This window comes from Hordeum vulgare, chromosome 7H (genome assembly GCF_904849725.1).
Source record: "Hordeum vulgare subsp. vulgare chromosome 7H, MorexV3_pseudomolecules_assembly, whole genome shotgun sequence".
Taxonomy (NCBI): Eukaryota; Viridiplantae; Streptophyta; class Magnoliopsida; order Poales; family Poaceae; genus Hordeum; species Hordeum vulgare.
This window is the reverse complement of record NC_058524.1, coordinates 295,292,897-295,312,568: the sequence shown is the minus strand read 5'-3', so window position 1 is coordinate 295,312,568 and position 19,672 is coordinate 295,292,897.

Here is a 19,672-nt window from a genome sequence, read left to right as displayed (position 1 = left end):
GGGACGGTCTAGTTGGCTGTGAAGAGTGGCTAGGTGGGAATCAGAGAGAAATTGTGCGCTCGTGACACATGTTTTAAAATACCGAAAAACGTCCTATGAATATTCGACGACGGTGCCGCTACGAACGACCGTTCGGGCATCAAACGGACTCCGATTGCGACGATAATTAGCCGGCGGCCTACCTATATTAAAACAAGACCGCATGCCAAGTTTTGACTCAATCCAAGAATATTTTAAACACAATATGAAAAAAAAAGGTTTAAATGATGCCGCGGGCGCGTGCGTGTGTGATCGGACTCAAAACGGTCAACGAGAGAACGGAGAGAACAACAACTAAAAATGGATGCAAGTTTTCGAAAACTGGCATCAACGGGATGCTGATGCAATGCAGATGATGCGCATGATGCGGTGATGAACGCAACAAACAAAATAATAACACGGCGGCAACTGAATAAAAGGGGAATCTTCTGGAGCGTCGGTCTGGGGCTGTCACAAGGAGGTACCCATGATCGACTCTCGGGCAAGTAACATACTAATAGACAAAGGGAATTGTATACGGGATTGATTGAGTCCTTAACATCGTGGTTAGACCGATAAATATATTTTTAGAATATGTAGGAGCCAATGTGGACATCCAGGTCCCGCTATTGGTTATTGGCCGGAGAGTCTCTTGGTCATGTCTCCATAGTTCTCGAACCCGCACAGTGTGCACACCTAAGGTTCGGTGACGATTTGGTATTATTGCGTTATGTGTGATGGTAACTTAATTTTTGTCGGAGTCTCGAATGAGATACCGTACATCTTGAGGAGCTCCGGAATGTACCGGAGGTAAAGATTTTTTATATGGGAAGTCATATTTTGGCTACCAGAAATGTTTCGGGTTTTTCGGTATTGTATCGGGAAGCTTCTAGAAGGTTCTGGAAATTTCCGGTGGAGTCCAGAAGTCCACCAAGGGTTCTAACACGTCCCAAGGGTTTGCATTGGCTGAGGGGAGACATCATGGTCTTATTGGGCCAAGTGCACAAGTCCCTCAAGGCCCATGGAGTTGGGAATGGTGGGAAGTCCACCTTTGTATGGAAGGGAAGGAGGGGGATAGGATTCCACCTCCTCCCCCTTGGCTGGGCCGTACGGATTGGAGGGGCTGTTGTCCACGCCCCTCCACCTATATATAGAGGGGAGGGGGCGCCACAAGAGAACACATGAAGCCCTTGGCACCTCTCTCTCCCTAGATCATTTTCTCCTCCGTTCGTGCTTTCGGTAGCGCTAGGCGTAGTCCTGTCAGAATAGCACCACCACCGCCGCCACCACACCATCGTGCTGCCGGATAACTCATCTACAACTCCGCCATCGCTCGCTGGATCAAGGAGGCGGAGACGTCATCGAGTTGTATGTGTGCTGAACGCGGAGGTGTTGTCCGTTCGGCACTCGATCGGGAGTTCGTGGGACAGATCATGATTGGATCACGAAGACGTACCACTACATCAATCGCGTTCTTTAATGCTTTCTCTTAGAGATCTACAAGCGTATATATATACAATCTCTTCTCTTGTAGATGTGCATCTCCTAGATTAATCTTGGTGAGTGTAGGATTTTTTTTTGTTTCCCATGCAACGTTCCCCAGCACATACTTATCCTTTTGGGGAACAAACTTCGTCTTGGGGTATTGATCTTCTTCCCATTCAACTTCATTGGCATTAAAATTTCATTCAAAACCAGCACCTTGGTTCTTCTGGTGCCATCCTTACTTGCACACAATCTCCTCAAATAGCTTTCCGGCAAGACTCTTTTACAATGTGGGATCACTAGAACGGATGTCTAGAGGGGGGTGAATACACTTCTTGCATAAATTAAAAACTAGCCTTTTCCGATATTGATAGTTGGCTGACTATAGCAATTCTAACGAGTCTAGTGCACCCTACACATACTAGTCAATATATATGGCAACGGAAAGTAAAGAGAACGTACATGTAAAGTAAGGAGTAGAGTTTAGGAAGATCAAACGCAAAGATGTACACGGTGATTTTTGGCGTGGTTCCGATAGGCGGTGCTATCGTAAGTCCATGTTAGTGGAGACTTCAACCCACAGAGGTAATGACTGCCCGGGTCCACGGAGGGCGCCACCCACAAAGGGTCCATGGAGAAGCGGCATTGTCTATTCCACCATGGCTTACATCATCCAAGGACTAGCCTCACTTGAGGTAGATCTTCACGAATTAGGCGATCTCTTTTCCTGTACAAACTTCTTGTTTTAACTCCACAACACGAAGTAGGAGGCTCCCAAGTGACACCTGGCCAATCTAGGGAGCACCACCCTATATAGGGAATAGATGTGGTAGTACGATGAACTCCTTGCACTTGTCCTTCAAAAGATAGTGTCCTCAATACTAAATCACTCTCTGACAGATTTGGCATGGGTAGAACATATTAATTGGATGAAAAGCAAGTTGGGGAGGCTACAGATCAAGTTTCAAATGGATGGATTGGAATATCTTGATCTCAACACATGAGTAGGTGGATCTATCACACAAATATGGATATCGCAAGTGTATGTGTGTCGGTGATGCTAGGTCGACACCTATGGGAATCAACATGAAACCCTTGTGATCGTAGAGCGAGGAGAGGTGACTTGAAGAGCAGAGCTGACAATCAGCACCCGGCAAGCCTTTTTACCCAGGTTCAGGCCGCTTACGCATAAAACCCTACGTCCTGCTTGTCTGGTTGTATTAAGCGTTTTGTTGTTGATCGTTACAGTGACCGTTGATGACTGTCTTATGGGTCAATGTCCAAAGAGTCTAACCCCTTCGAGGTGAGCTAAGGGCCTCCTTTTATCGGTAAAGGGGTCACCTACAGTGCTTGGTGGTAGGTTCACTAGGAGTTACAGTAAACCTAGGGCGGTGTTTATCCATCTACCGCTGTCAGGTGCATTTAATGCACGTGTTGTCCTTGTCAGCGATGTGCTCGTGAAGACAGGTATCCAGGTGTTTCAACACCTAGACGCTATGCTGGCGCAAGCGGAATGCACTCGCACTTGGGGGGCAATGGCACTGTGGCAAGTGCGGTTGCCCACCAGTGGCCAGGCCCGTCATCCCGGCAACGAGCTTGCCGGGGCCTTGTTTCTTCGTCCCGGCAAGGGAGCTTGCCGGGGGCTTCAGTCGTCATCCTGGCAAGGGAGCTTGCCGAGGTCTTGTACTTGGTGAGTTCATCACGCCCACCAATTGGGGCGCCGCCTTGGTCATCTTCTCGGCAAGCCAGGCTTGCCGAGGCCTTGATAATCTTGGGGGTTGCATCTTGACTGGGTCCCGCCATGCTCTGTCGGCAGGGGCTCTTCGCGCCCGTGCACAAGTCTGGGGCACTAGGGACCCTAGTCTTTAGTGCACCAACAGGAGCCCCCGGGCCTGGGCTACACACGCATGTGAAGCGTTGTTGGGCCAGGCCCAAAGAGGTGCACGGGGCTTCATGGCTGTCTTCGCTGGCGGTTGCTTTTCCCCACGTTGCGCATTGGACGCGCGAAGTGGGGGGTCGTGCGCGGAGTGGCCTTTCCACCTCTTGAAACGCCTCTGCCACGTGCGTGGAATGCACAATTATGGATGGACAGGTGGCAGACGTGGCCTTGAAAGGCGCTGTAGTGGTTGGGCCCGCCCGTGCATGCATTGGTGCAGCAGGGCGGTTCCCTGTTCGCCCGTGAGCACGAGCGATTGGGCGAGAGGGGTGGTGGCTTCTGGAGCAAGGGAGGCTAGCCCCCGCGCCCCGTCCTATAAATTTGGAGGGTTTGCGAGGGGTTTTGGTCACCCAACTCCTTCTGAATCCCCCAACTCTTCAGCCTTGGTCTTGAGAGTCTTCTCCTGTTATTAGGTGGCGCTCGCCCCTAACTGGTTAGGGGACGGGGTCGACCACCATCGGCCGCTAGGGCGGCGAGAGGATCCCGTTCGAATCTTGCCACAGCTTTTGGGGGCGCCGCGACGGAGGACGGCCCGAGCGCCTGTGGCGGAGGAAGGGAGAAGGGCTGCGGTCGTCGTGGAGGTTGAGGCCGGGGGAGGCGGAGGGCTACTCTTGCGCCTCTGCCTTCCCCGAGGCTTGCTCATGTGGCTATCCTCCATGATGCTCGGGTGAGGCCGGACGGCCTTCGCTCGCGCCCATCTACTAGAGGACTGGCACGTCCTCCGCTCCGAGCTCGCGGAGGTGGACATGTTGTCCGTCAAGCTTTATGGGAGCCCATGTGTGCTTCTCTCCTGCTACGAAGAGGGCTCGAGCAGCGGCGAGCGTCCCTGCCCGAGCGATAGCGACGATCGGGACAACAGCGAAAGTGGTGCCCTTAGCAGGTTGGAATCCTTGGGGGTCAAGTCGGAGTACGACTCCCGAGCTCTCACTAACTGTTGGCCCTGCCGCCGGCGCCCGCTCACGCCTCTCACCCTCCTTGCTGGAGCCCGCACCGACGCCTCGTCTTTGAGGTGGTGCGACCATTGTCTCCGACCCTTCATCTCCTCCTGCTGCCCTGTCCTCCGGTGCTGCTCTCCACTATGCAATGATGGTCCACGAGGGGCCAGCCTGGGTTGCGCCGGGGGATGGCCCACTTTTTGTCTTTTTGAACTTCACTCCCCCGCATAGGTCGATCCTCATCAAAAGACACAGTCTTTAGATTAGGATAACGATGCTTTGTAAGTGAAGCCAAATGTATCCATTCCAATGAATGAAAAGACTGTTTTCCCTTTTCCTGATTCTATTCTTTGTATGATTTGTCTTTGCATTTTGTGGGAGCTTGCCGGGCTTGCCGGCAACTACCGGCAAGGCTCCTTGCCGCGTTCAGTGCAACCATAGAAATCGCCAAGCGCAGCTTGAGAAAAAATCAGGCGCTACGTAGCCGCTTGCTGTGTTGATCTGGTTCAAAATACTTTGAAGGTGCTCTGTGGCCGTTTAGGTCGTTTGAACGAGCTCGAAACAAAGACAAGGTGCACTGATCTTTGGAAAGGTCCCAGTATGCGCAGACTCCACACACAAAGATTGGAAACTCTAGAAGGGAAAACAGAGAATCTATCTACTTCAGATCTGAATCTTAAACATGAAACGTATCTGCTCACGTCGTGGTTGCATGGCGCTTGAATCTTTTGTCGGGGCGTCGGGGCCCCCGCCAAGCAGGAAATTACCGCTCCCGGCAGCTTTTTCTCCAGCAAAGACTTTTTGCCGATAGTCTGCGACCGTCGTTCGGAGAAAAAGTTGGCCAGGGTGTAATCCCTTTACTTTTCTCTTGCTAGGTTGTGCTTGCGGAGCCCCCGAGCGCATCTCGGGCGACGATGCGACGCTCTCAGGGGCAGAACACTTACGCTGGAGTGTGCGCTGGGGCTTCGAGACCGTTTGGCACATCCTCAACGACTATGCATCACTCCGCGGAGGTGCGTCCGCCAGAGTATGCACCATGTCCTCTGTGAAGCTCCGAGATACGCACTTGACAGCGGCGCGTTGGCCCCGTGCGATGCATCGGCCTGACGATGTCGCCTTTGGAGCCTCCGCCTCCCTGCCTCGCGCTCGTGCAGCAACGTACTCGCGTAGGCCTTGGGAAGCCGTAGCGGAATAGAGCATCCACCGCGGTATCCCGTTTCCGGGGGAACTGCGGCGCAGCGCCCAAACTTCCAAGAATGTGGTGTTGAGTTTGCTCGGATTCGCACAAAACTCCACGCCCCCTACCTGGCGCACCGAAGATGTCGGCGATGCGAGATTGACACCTATAGGAATCAACATGAAACCCTTGTAATCATAGGGCGGAGAGACGTGACGTGAAGAGCAGAGCTAACAATCAGCACCTGGCAAGCCTTTTTACCCAGGTTTGGGCCACTTACGCGTAAAACCCTACATCCTGCTTGTCTGGTTGTATTAAGCATTTTTTTGTTGATCGTTACAGTGACCGTTGATGACCGTCTTATGGGTCAATGTCCAAAGAGTCTAACCCCTTCGAAATGAGCTAAGGGCCTCCTTTTCTAGGAAAATGGGTCACCTACAGTGCTCGGTGGTAGGTTCACGAGGAGTTGCAGTGAACCTAGGGCGGTGCTTATGCATCTACCGCCGTCGGGCGCATTTTTCCTTTTTAGCGATGTGCTGGTGAAGACAAGTATCAAGGTGTTTCCACACCTGGACGCTGTGCTGGCGCATGCGGAATGCGCTGGCACTTGGTGGCGGTGGCACTGTGGCAAGGGCGGTTGCCCACCAGTGGCCAGGACCGTCATCCCGGCAAGGAGCTTGCCGGGGCCTTGATTCTTCGTCCTGGCAAGGGAGCTTGCCGGGGGCTTCAGTCGTCATCCCGACAAGGGAGCTTGCCGGGGACTCGTACTTGGCGAGTTCATCACGCCAACCAAATCGGGCACGGCCTTGGTCATCTTCCCGCCAAGGCAGGCTTGCCGAGGCCTTGATAAACTTGAGGGTTGCATCTTGACTGGGTCCCGCCATGCATTGCCGGTAGGGGCTCTTCACGCCCGTGCACAAGTCTGGGGCACTAAGGACCCAGTCTTTAGTGCACCGACAATGTGTGTTATGAGTGCTTCCTTTGCGAACGAGAGGTGTTCGATGGGTATATATAGGCACCTCCAAAAATCCAACTCTTATAGCATTATTGCCCAACTCGGTGAAACCGAAGTGAATCTCGATGGCACCGGTTTCCCAAAAATGTGGCAATTTTCGAATTCTTAGTGAGACCAATATAGGAATCTTTGTGGTATCGATATGGTGACCTAGGGCAGTTTCCAAATCTCGGTGCGACCGATTTCAAAGCTTGGAAATTATGATTCTTGGAAACTTCATACCAGGAAGTTGCACCAAAAGTGGAAGTTGGTGGTACCAAGATTCTAGGATTTGGCAAAGGTTGTGTATCTAGAAAAATAAGTAGGGCCTAGTGGAAAATATTGGTGGTACCAATTTTGATATTTAGGATTTTGGACAGAGAACTTTATGGGAGAATGGCTGAGTATTTTTGGTGGCTATCTCTAAGCACTTGAGCATCCAATTCATCATAGATACCTCACCCCCTTTTAATAGGATTGGCTTTCCTATGGACTCAAATGTGATTTCTCACAAATATAAAATGTGGAGTCTTGTAGCTTGAAGCTTGGCCAATCATATTCCTCTTTGTAGTGCATCTCCACACAATCCTTTAGCCAATGCTCTGTGTGGCCTATACCTGAAATATACTATGTAGAAGTGTTAGTCCAATAGACAATGTATCATATGTGCTTTCAGTCTCCGCCTTTTTTGTAATTTGTGAAAATATAGAATCAAAGCTTCAAATAAATATATGCATTAGAATGTGACAGCTTTGAGAGATACACGATTAATACAAGCTCCTCCTAAATGTGTGCAATCCCTTTTTAATGGATGTTTTCTTTTGACTGCATGGGCACACACATGGTAGAAGTAACAAGACAAGTCATGTGAATCTTGTCTATTTGCATCAAACATATGTGAATTAAAGATTTCCATGTTCAAGACTCACTCTTGCAAACAATATGTGCAAGAGACAAGAGATCATCCTGCACAAGGATATGATGTATATACTTACCTTGAGGTTCTTGAGCATCTTAGCAGTAGGAGTATACTTGGGAAAACAATTGTTTGATAACATAAGAGTATTACATTGTAAAGATTCAAAGAGCTTAAATACTACCAAGACATGGAAGATATATTGAAAATAGGATTTGAGTATAGATATGTCTCCATGAGTATTTTGAACTTACTCCCCTAAGTATGAATATGTAAGATTTCCACTCCCTTGAATGATAGCATGTAGATATTGGGAGTAGGTATGGTGAGACAAGTTCAATCCAAAGTAGGCAATAAAACTCAAATAAGACTTTCTATATCTCTCCCACTTAATGGTATCTCTCCCTCTGAATGTGTAAGGTTTAATATATCTGCCCCTTTGGCTGATCTCCCCTTTTGTAGATCTCCCTTTAGGTATAAGCTTTTAAAAGCTTTGATATATCTCCCCCTTTAGCATTAACTGCGAAAAAGGTCAGAGGGTGAGGGTTCATTAAGAGTAAGGGATCCTGGATTCTTCTTCTTGATAAGGGTTCCTTTATTCTTCTCCCCCTTGAGTTTACATAAGGGTTCCATGAAATTTCTCCTCCTTTGTGTATGGATAAGGGTTCCTTGAAATTTTTCACCCTTTTAGCTAGGGATCCTAGATGTTTATCCCCCTTATATTGCGTGATCATTTGAAGTTTCTCCCCCTTAGCATAAATTTCTAGAAATACTAAGAAAATCACAAAGATCAAAGGTAGTGATGAAATTTGGAGTCTCCGATGCAATATGATTCGATACAACCGAATTTGATCTTAGGCCTTTGGGAGATGTCCGTTAGATTGAGTTTCATAGTTCAGAGAGACTGAGTTGTATTTAACAATTCAACTACTCAACTCAAATATACAGAAAATATCCAACAGTTTAGAAAAATAAAAGAGAAAACATTTGAAAAAGATAAGACAAAACAAAGATCTTTTTTTATTTTTGAAATATATACATACATATAGATGAGAACCGAATGGTTCCAAGGAAGCATGCAACAAAAATATGAACCATACAAGAATCATCATCTAGATGTTGCACGGTGACTAGGTCACCTATACTAGAGTATACTGACTTGATGAATCAAGCAAGAATGCTTGATCATAGGTCATACCATCGTTATGCACAAAATGGGGTTACTATTTTTTGATTAAACATTTTAATGTCTTCATCTCACTTGAGTTGCTTTACCTCATGACTTGGTATAAAGCTTTATCCAGGATATGAGTACATACCTCTGAATGATGTTGATGACATGGCATGTAGGTGAACTTGTTGTGGATGCTCAATGTTGATGAAGATCATCTTATGTTGGGAGTTATTCTTGTCGTTTTGGTTCACTTTTCACCTACATTTGTTAGTCATGCAAGGAAGATCATAATATATCCAAATGACAAGAGTGAATTTAATAAACAATTTGTTGTCAAGTATATGATTTTGTTGTCTTCTTCCTTCATCTTCGAAGAAAGGGTTGTTGATAGTTGGCCTTTACAAGATTTCTTTTGATGTGAGTTGATGGCAATCTTGTGGAGTGTAGTTCTTCCAAGTACCTACAAAAGGTTAGATGTGATACGTCTCAAACGTATCTATAATTTTTGATGGTTTCACGCTGTTATCTTGCCTTCTTTGTATGTTTTATGTTCCTTTTTATATCTTTTTGGAACTAACTTATTAATTAAGTGCCAAGTGCGAGTTCCTGTTTTTCCATGTTTTTGACTCTTTTCAGATCTGATTTTGGAACGGAGTCCAAACGGAATCAAATCCCGAAATGATTTTTTCCCGAACGAAATAAGACCAGGGAGCCTTTGGGCAAGCCAGGTGGGTCCCATGGAGCCCACAAGCTCCCACGACGCCACCAGGGGGCGGCGGTGGGCAAGCTTGTGGCCTCCCTGGCTGCCCCCTGACCTATCTCTTGCGACTATATATTCCCAAATATTCCGCAAAAAATGAGGGGAGCCTCAAAAATACTTTTCCGCCGCCGCAAGCTTCCGTTTCCGCGAGATCTCATCTGGAGACCCTTCCCGGCACCCTGCCGGATGGGACTTTGGAGGTGGAGCGCTTCTTCATCATCATCATCGCCCCTCCAATGACTCGTGAGTAGTTCACTTCAGACCTATGGGTCCGTAGTTAGTAGCTAGATGGCTTCTTCTCTCTCTTGGATCTTCAATACAAAGTTCTCCATGATCTTCATGGAGATCTATTCGATGTAATCTTCTTTGGCGGTGTGTTTGTCGAGATCCGATGAATTGTTGACTTGTGATCATATTATCTATGATATATATTTGAGTCTTTGCTGATTTCTTATATGCATGATTTGATATCCTTGTAAGTCTCTCCGAGTCTTGGGTTTTGTTTGGCCAACTAGATCTATGATTCTTGCAATGGGAGAAGTGCTTGGTTTTGGGTTCTGCCATGTGGTGACCTTCCCCAGTGACAGTAGGGGCAGCAAGGCACACATCAAGCAGTTGCCATCAAGGGTAAAAAGAGGGGGTTTTATCATTGGTTTGAGATTATCCCTCTACATCATGTCATCTTGCTTAAGGTGTTACTCTGTTCTTATGGACTTAATACACTAGATGCATGCTGGATAGCGGTCGACGTGTGGAGTAATAGTAGTAGATGCAGAAAGTATCGGTCTACTTGTTTCAGACGTGATGCCTACAGAAATAATCATTGCATAGATATCGTCATGACTCTGCACAGTTCTAACAATTGCTCGACAGTAATTTGTTCACCCACCGTCTACTTGATTTCATGAGAGAAGCCACTAGTAAACACTACGGCCCCCGGGTCTATTCACATCCATCGTTTACATCTCCGTTTTTACTTTTCTTTGTTACTTTGTTGCTTTCAGTTCTCACTTGGCAAACAATCTATAAGGGATTGACAACCCCTTCATAGCGTTGGGTGCAAGCTTTTGTGTTTGTGCAGGATCTTGAGATACTCTTCCGCCAGATTTATACCTTGGTTCTCAAACTGAGGGAAATACTTACCATCGTTGTGCTACATCACCCTTTCCACTTCGAGGGAACACCACTGCAAGGCTCCAAGGCCACGGGGGAAATCCTTTGCATACTTGCCTAGGAAGTCCCTGAAGGCTTAGCCGTAGCTGAAGGATTCCTGGTGCCGTCGACACAACTATTTCTGGTGCCGTTGCAAGGGATACACAACAGAACAATCAGAAGTATTTCTGGCGCCGTTGCCGGGGAGGAGAAATCAAGATCTATCCAAGTAGGTCTCACAAACTCTTCTCTCGCATTTACTTTTCTTGCCAGTTGCCTCTCGTTTTCCTCTCCCCCACTTCACATTTTCCGTTTTCATTCGCCTTTCGCCTTCGCCATTTTATTTTTCCTTTTTGTTGTCTTCTTTTGTCCATTTCACTCTCTCTTCCTTCTCGTTTGTGTGTGAGATAGTCCATCAATGGCTAGACCCACCACTCCAAATGACACCCCTGAAAATGAAGTTCTCAATTTCAGGCAGAATGAGGAAAAAAAATTGAAGGACGCTTGGTACAGGATTTGCAATGCTCAAAGTATATCTGCTCGTAAGCAATCCACTACCGTCCTCCTTCGCAGTTTCTATGTTAGAATTTCTCCTTCGAATAGGTATATCCTTGATACCATTGTAGGCGGGAACTTTTTGGGGAGCCATACTGTTGACTCCTATAGAGCTATCATTAATTTGGTAGGCTCACCCCCGCTCATGGTTAACGGAACTATCTTGACCTCGGAACACGTGATGCAAAGGCTTGACGCTATTGAAAACAAAATTGCCACAGTTGAACTAATTGAGGGTTTGGATAGAAAGATCCACAATCAAATTACTCAGTACGGATCCAAAGTGGGAAAATTTTTGAAAATTTTAAAGGAGAAGGAACTTATAGTTAATGATTCTTCTAGAATTGGCAAATTAGAAGATGTCATAACCAACTTGGGCTCCGCTTTTGCCGCTGTGCAAAATACTCCAAATCTTCCTCTCAAAAAGACCGTCAAGCCTGTTGTTGCTCCAAGATTTAGTGGTGAGTCATCTAATAAACATGAAAATCTTAAGATGATAAATGATCACACTACCTATGGTTTGATCACCACAGATGACTATACGTGATTCCATCACTTTCGCCTAGCTAAGGGCGTTAAACAAAAGCGCTTGTTGGGAGGCAACCCAATGAATCTATCCTTTTTATTTCTGTTCTGTGTTTTCCACACTTTCATAATTCTGTTATGATTGTGTTTTTTGTGTTTCTTTTTGCGTTTGTGCCAAGCAAAACCGTTATGATTAGTCTTGAGGATGATCGTTTGGTCATGCTGGAAAAGACACAAACTTTCTGCTCACGAAAAGAATTTCCTTTTTTTCTGTAAGAGCTTTTGAGTTGATTCTTTTTTATGCTGATTGGTACACAAATTCTTCAGAACTTTGTAACTTTTCAGAATTGTTGAAGTACCAGAGGTATACAAAACATACAGATTACTATAGACTGGTCTGTTGTTGACAGATTCTGTTTTTGTTGTGTTGGTTGCTTATTTTGATGAAACTATGGATAGTATCGGGGGGGTATTAGCCATGGAAGATTGTAAGTACAGTAACCCAACATCAGCACAAGTAGAATTTGAGTTTGCTACAGTACCTAAGGAAGTGGTGGTTTGGTTTCTTGTACTAATGTTATCACGAGTTTCTGTTTAAGTTTCGTGTTGTGAAGTTTTCAAGTTTTGGGTGAAGTTCTTATGGACAATAAGATAAAGAGTGGTAAGAGATCAAGCTTGGGGATTCCCAAGGCACCCCAAGAGATTCAAGTATGCCATAAAATCCTAAGCTTGGGGATGCCCCGGGAAGGCACCCCCTCTCTCGTCTTCAATCCATCGGTAACGTTACTTGGGGCTATATTTTTATTCACCGCAAGTTATGTGTTTTTGCTTGGAGCATCTTGTATCGTAGGAGTCTTTTATTTTTTTTGTGTCACAATCATGCTTGCTGCACACCTAGAGAGAGAGACATGCACACACCGTGATTTTGTCGAGCTTCACTTATATCTTTTGGTAGACAATTCAGCTCATATGTGCTTCACTTATATATTTTGAGCTAGATACTTTTGCTCTATGTGCTTCACTTATATCTTTTAGAGTGCAGTGGTGCATGGCTTGGTAGTTTATCTATGCTTTTAAAGTAGTCTCAAAAGGGGTAGTTATCCAAAGGGATACGAAAACTTCCACCTTCATGTGCATTGAATATTTAGAGAAGTTTGATTCATCTCATTTAGTTTTGAGTTGTGGTTATGGTAATATTGAAGTCATGCTAGTAAGGTGTTGTGGATCTAGAAATACTTGTGTTTAAGTTAGTGATTCCCGTAGCATGCACGTATGGTGAACCGCTATGTGATGAAATCTGAGCATGATTAGTATATTGATTGTCATCCTTTGCGTGACGGTCGGGATCGCGCGATGGTTTATACCTACCAACCCTTCCCCTGGGAGTATGCGTTGAATGCTTTGTTTTGATTACTAATAAAACTTTTGCAACAAGTATATGAGTTCTTCATGACTAATGTTGAGTCCATGGTTTAGATGCACTTTCACCTTCCACCATCACTATCTTCTTAGTGCCGTGCAACTCTCGCCGGTGCACAAAACCCACCATTAGCCTCCCTCAAAACAGCCACCATACCTACCTACTATGGATTTTTCAAAGTCATTCCAAGATATATTGCTATGCAACTACCTCCATGATATGTGCCACCACGTCTACATTGCCTTTGCATGATCGTAAGATAGCTAGCATGATGTTTCCATTGATGTCTATGCCATGCTAGATCATTGCCACGGTACACTACCGAAGGCATTCCATATAGAGTCATAATTGCTCTAAGTTTTGAGTTGAAAGTGTGATGATCATCATTATTGGAGCATTGTACCATGTAAGGAAATAAAAGAGGCCAAATAATCCCATAAAAAAGAGGCCAAAGAGCCCACCAAAATAAATAAAATAATAAATAAAATAATGAATGAGAGAAAAATAGAGAAGGGACAATGCTACCACTTTTTCCACACTTGTGCATATTGAGCACCATGATCTTCATGATTGAGAGTCTCTCGTTTTGTCACCACCATATAGCTACTGGGAAATTCTCATTATATAACTTGGCTTGTATATTCCAATGATAGGCTTCCTCAAAATTGGCTTAGGTCTTCATGAGAAAGCAAGTTGGATGCACACCCACTAGTTTTGTTGAAGAGCTTTCACATACTTGTAGCTCTAGTTCATCATTTGTATGGAAATCCCTACTCATTCACATTGATATCTATTGATGAGGATCTCCACAGCTCATTTATATGCCTAGTTAATGTGACTATCTTCTCCTTTTTTGTCTTGCAACCTCCACTACTATCCACACCATCTATAGTGCTATAACCATGGCTCACGCTCATGTATTTCGTGAGAGTTGAAAATGTTTGAGAAAGTAAAGGTGTGAAACAATTACTTGGCCAATACCGGGGTTGTGCATGATTTAAATTCGTTGTGCAATGATGATAGAGCATAGCCAGACTATATGCTTTTGTAGGGATAACTTTCTTTTGGCCTTGTTATTTTGAAAGTTCATGATTACTTTGCTAGTTTGCTTGAATTATTATTGCTTCCACGTCAATAGCAAACTATTGTTTTGAATCTAATGGATCTGAACGTTCATGTCACATAAGAGGAATTACAAAGGACACCTATGCTAGGTAGCATGAAAGCATCAAAAATTCATTCTTATCACTTCCCTACTCGAGGACGAGCAGGAGTTAAGCTTGGGGATGCTTGATACGTCTCAAACATATCTATAATTTTTGATGGTTTCACGCTGTTATCTTGCCTTCTTTGTATGCTTTATGTACCTTTTTATATCTTTTTGGGACTAACTTATTAATTCAGTGCCAAGTGCCAGTTCCTGTTTTTTCCGTGTTTTTGACTCTTTTTAGATCTGATTTTGGAACGGAGTCCAAACGGAATAAAATCCCTGAAATAATTTTTTCCCGAACGAAAGAAGACCAAGAAGCCTTTGGGCCAAGCCAGGTGGGCCCCAGGGAACCCACAAGCTCCCACCACGACACAAGGGGGGCGGCAGTGTGCAAGCTTGTGGCCTCCCTGGCCGCCCATGACCTAGGTCTTGCGCCTATATATATTCCCAAATATTCCGCAAAAATTCAGGGGAGCCTCGAAAATACTTTTCCGCCGCCGCAAGCTTCCGTTTCCGCGAGATCTCATCTGGAGACCCTTCCTGGCACCGTGCCGGAGGGGACTTTGGAGGTGGAGGGCTTCTTCATCATCATCATCGCCCCTCCAATGACTCGTGAGTAGTTCACTTCAGACCTACGGGTCCGTAGTTAGTAGCTAGATGGCTTCTTCTCTCTCTTGGATCTTCAATACAAAGTTCTCCATGATCTTCATGGAGATCTATCCGATGTAATCTTCTTTGGCGGTGTGTTTGTCGAGATCCGATGAATTGTTGACTTGTGATCAGATTATCTATGATATATATTTGAGTCTTTGCTGATTTCTTATATGCATGATTTGATATCCTTGTAAGTCTCTCCGAGTCTTGGGTTTTGTTTGTCCAACTAGATCTATGATTCTTGCAATGGGAGAAGTGCTTGGTTTTGGGTTCTACCATGTGGTGACCTTTGCCAGTGACAGTAGGGGCAGCAAGGCACACATCAAGCAGTTGCCATCAAGGGTAAAAAGATGGGGTTTTTATCATTGGTTTGAGATTATCCCTCTACATCATGTCATCTTGCTTAAGGCGTTACTCTGTTCTTATAGACTTAATACACTAGATGCATGCTGGATAGCGGTCGACGTGTGGAGAAATAGTAGTAGATGCAGAAAGTATCGGTGTACTTGTTTCGGACGTGATGCCTATAGAAATAATCAATGCATAGATATCGTCACGACTCTGCACAGTTCTATCAATGGCTCGACAGTAATTTGTTCACCCACCGTCTACTTGCTTTCATGAGAGAAGCTACTAGTAAACACTGCGGCCCCCGGGTCTTTTCACATCCATCATTTACGTTTCCTTTTTTACTTTGCTTTGTTACTTTGTTGTTTTCAGTTCTCACTTGGCACACAATCTATAAGGGATTGACAACCCCTTCATAGCGTTGGGTGCAAGCTTTTGTGTTTGTGCAGGATCTTGAGATACTCTTCCGCCGGATTGATACCTTGGTTCTCAAACTGAGGGAAATACTTACCGTCGCTGTGCTACATCACCCTTTATGCTTAGAGGGACCACCAACGCAATGCTCCAAGGCCACGGGGGAAATCCTTTGCATACTTGCCTAGGAAGTCCCTTAAGGCGTAGCCGTAGCTGAAGGATTCCTGGTACCGTCGACACAACTATTTCTGGCGCCGTTGCAAGGGATACACAGCAGAACAATCAAGATGCAATACAAGGGAGCATAGTTTTCCAAGATATAAGATGATGACATATCAATAGCATCATGGAATAATCAAGTAGGCTCATGCACTTGAATTCATCCGAGTGAGTTTAGCTCAATTTTGAAGCATCGATGATGTTCAACTCACTCCTCAAATGACAAAACACTTTCTCGTCAAGTGGCTTGGTAAAGATATCAGCCAATTGTTTGTCCGTAGGAACATGCTTGAAATTAATATCTCATTTACCAACATGATCACGACTAAAATTATGTCGCGCTTGAATATGTTTAGTTCGAGAATATTGCACGAGATTATGGAAAATTTTAATAGCACTTTGATTGTCACACGACAATGGAACATGTTTAACATGACTGTCATAATCCGTAAGAGTTTGCGTTATCCGTAGTAACACTACACAACATGATTCGGCGAAAATGTATTCCACTTCAACAGTAGATAAATATACCAAGTTTTGGTTCTTGGATGAACAAGACACAAGAGATCTAATAAGAAATTTACATGTACCCGAGGTGGATTTTCTATCAACCTTGTCTCCGGCGTAGTCTGAATCAGAATAGCCAACAAGATTAAAAGAAGATCCCTTGGGATACCATATGACAAACTTTGGTGTATGTATCAAGTATGTCACAATTCTTTTCACAGCCTTTAGATGACACTGCTTAGGTGTCGCTTGATAAGGGAACACATGCAAACACTCAACATGATGTAGGGATGGGAGGCGCATAGATATAACAATGAACCGACCATTGATCGATAAAATTGTTGATCAACCGGTTTGTCCTCCTTGGTAAGATCAACGTGTCCACTAGTGGCCATGGAAGTTTTCATACCTTTGAACTCTTGCAGGTTGAACTTCTTGATTAAGTCCTTGGAGTACATGGTTTGATATATAAACGTACCTTCTCTCGTTTCTTTGATTTGCAAACCAAGGAAGAATTTCAGCTCACACATCATGGGAATCTGATAATTCTGAGACATCAACCTTCCAAACTTCTCACTAAAATGTGGGTTAGTAGATCCAAAGATAATATCATCCACAAAAATTCGGCACCTAAATAGTTCGCCATTAACTCTTTTAGCGCATAAGGTTGCATCAATTTTACCAATCTCAAAACCCTTTTCTATGAGAAACTTCATTAGGCATTTGTACCAAGCATGAGGGTCTTATTTAATACAATACAAAGCTTTATGAAGTTTGTAAACATGATTAGGTTTCTTAGGGTCGAGAAAGTGGGGAATTTGTTTGACACAAACTTCCTCCTAAATTTCACCGTTCAGAAAAGCACTTCTGATATCCATTTGGTAAGGAGTAATATCATGGTGATTCGCACAAGCGATAAGAATGTGAATGGCTTCAAGTCTAGAAATGGTGGCATAGGTCTCATCGTAGTCCATACCTTTGACTTGCGTGTAACCTTGAGCTATGAGACGCGCCTTGTTGCATACAACTTGACCATGTTCATCTTGCTTGTTCTGAAACACCCATTTTGTACCATTGATGGGGTACTCGTCCTTGGGTTCCAAGTTGTGTAGCTCTTCGTGCATCGCATTCACCCAATTCAGTTCTTAAAGGGCTTCTTCTACCTTCATAGGATCAATTCCATAGATGAATGAGTAATGCTCACAAAAGTTAGCTAAACGAGTTTTAGAGTGAGTGATTCTCCCGGTTTGTATGTCACCGAAGATTTGATTCAGTGGATGATGCTTGTCCACTCTCGCTCAAACACGTGACAGCTTTTTCTTGTTAGATGGTGGAGCTTCTTCATCATCATCTTCTTCGTTGTCGTTGAAGGTGTCATCTTCTTGAGGTGGTGGTGAAAAGGTTGAGGTGGATCATCATGGTGTACTTCTTCCTCCTCTTCATCATGTCATGTACCACTTGTGGATGCCTTCATGTCATTTTCTGGTTCGCCTTGACACGAAGTAGGGGCTTCCACTTGTGTTGATGAAGTGCTTTACTTCACCTCCATGGGAAGAATCATGGTGATGGACAAGTCTTGGATGGCTTCCGAAGGTTCCTTATTTCCCACATCATTTGGCAATTGTTCGACTTGCGAACCATTAGATCCATCAAACTTCACATCTGCTGTCTCTTCAACTTTTTGAGTGAAGTTTTTGTAAACACGGTAAGTGAGGAAACGTTCATGAGATTTAGGAACAAATTTAGAAGGACAATGCTTATCAAGAATGTACCACTTTGAGCCGAATACCCGAAAGTATCAAACTTAGGGTTTGTTACTAGTGAGTAGCTCGTATGCCATTTTACCGAGAAGAGCTTGTGTACATAGAGTTGGTACATGGCATGATAAGTTGTTCCCATGGCTACTGTCGAAAAGTGTCTTGGTGTCTTGTATTCATCAAGCATCGTTCTTGCCATCTCTATGAGAGTTTGGTTCTTCCTCTCAACAACTCCATTTTGTTGAGGTGTGTACGTCACTGAGAACTCTTGTGAGATACCTTCTTCATCAAGAAAAGTATTCACATTTGTGTTCTTGAACTCTGATCTGTTGTAGCTTTGAACTATCTTGATCTTCAATTCAAACTGATTTTGTGCTTCCCTAGCGAAGTTCTTGAAGATCTTTTGCACCTTCGACTTCTCATCAAGAAAGAAACCCACGTAAAACTAGAAAAGTCATCTACAATAACTAGACCAAAATAATTTCCACCAAGGCTCTTATAAGCGTTGGGACCAAAGAGATCCATGTGAAGCTCCTCGAGTGGTCTTCTAGTAGTCATTATGTTCTTCACGGGATGACTTCCACCGACTTGTTTTCCTGCTTGACAAGCACTACAAAGTCTATCTTTGTCAAATATAACATCTTTAACACCAAGAATATGATCGAGCATGTCAACATTATGTATACCAACATGTCCTAGCCATTTATGCCATAACCAACCTTCAGAAGATTTTGCAATAAGACATTTACGAGGTTTGGATGTTTTAGTGAAATTGACAATGTGTAGATCACCTCTAAGAAAACCAGTAAAGACCATGTTATGATTGTCTCAACGAAATACATGGCCATCAACTTCCATAAATAGCACACTGAAACCAAAATCCGCTAATCTAGATACGAAAAGAAGATTGTAGCCAAGGGATTCAACAAGCATGACATTTTGAATGGAACTATCATGAGATATAGCCACCTTACCAAGACCAAGTATCTTACCCTTGGAGTTGTCCCCAATAGTCACATACCTTCGTGGTCCATGGTTTTGCGTGATCTCGTGAAACATGTATTTATCTCCGGTCATGTGATCGGTGTTTCCATTGTCGAGTATCCACTCCTTTCCTCGTGACATGTAGTCTGTAAGGCTTTCCATAAGACTTAGGATCCTCATGGTCTTATTATACTCGATATCAAACACTTCGCATTCATCGTGGTAGCCATGATCCACATTATCATCGTCACATGGAATGTCCTTGTCACAAGAATCAAAAGATTCATCTGAATGTCGACTATGACAATGTTCATGTTTACGCATGTGAATGGCTTCAACAATGATGTTATTAATGGTAATGACATCTCCTTTAGCATGCATGAGGTCATGAAGATCAAATATACATTTATCAAAATTTGGATCATTGGGCTTCACCTTGTGAAGGAAATGCATTTATGGAAAACGATATCGAGAGTTTTGAAGGAGTAGTTAGGATGTCTTTTCTCCAAGTCTTTCCACAAATTATAAGCAC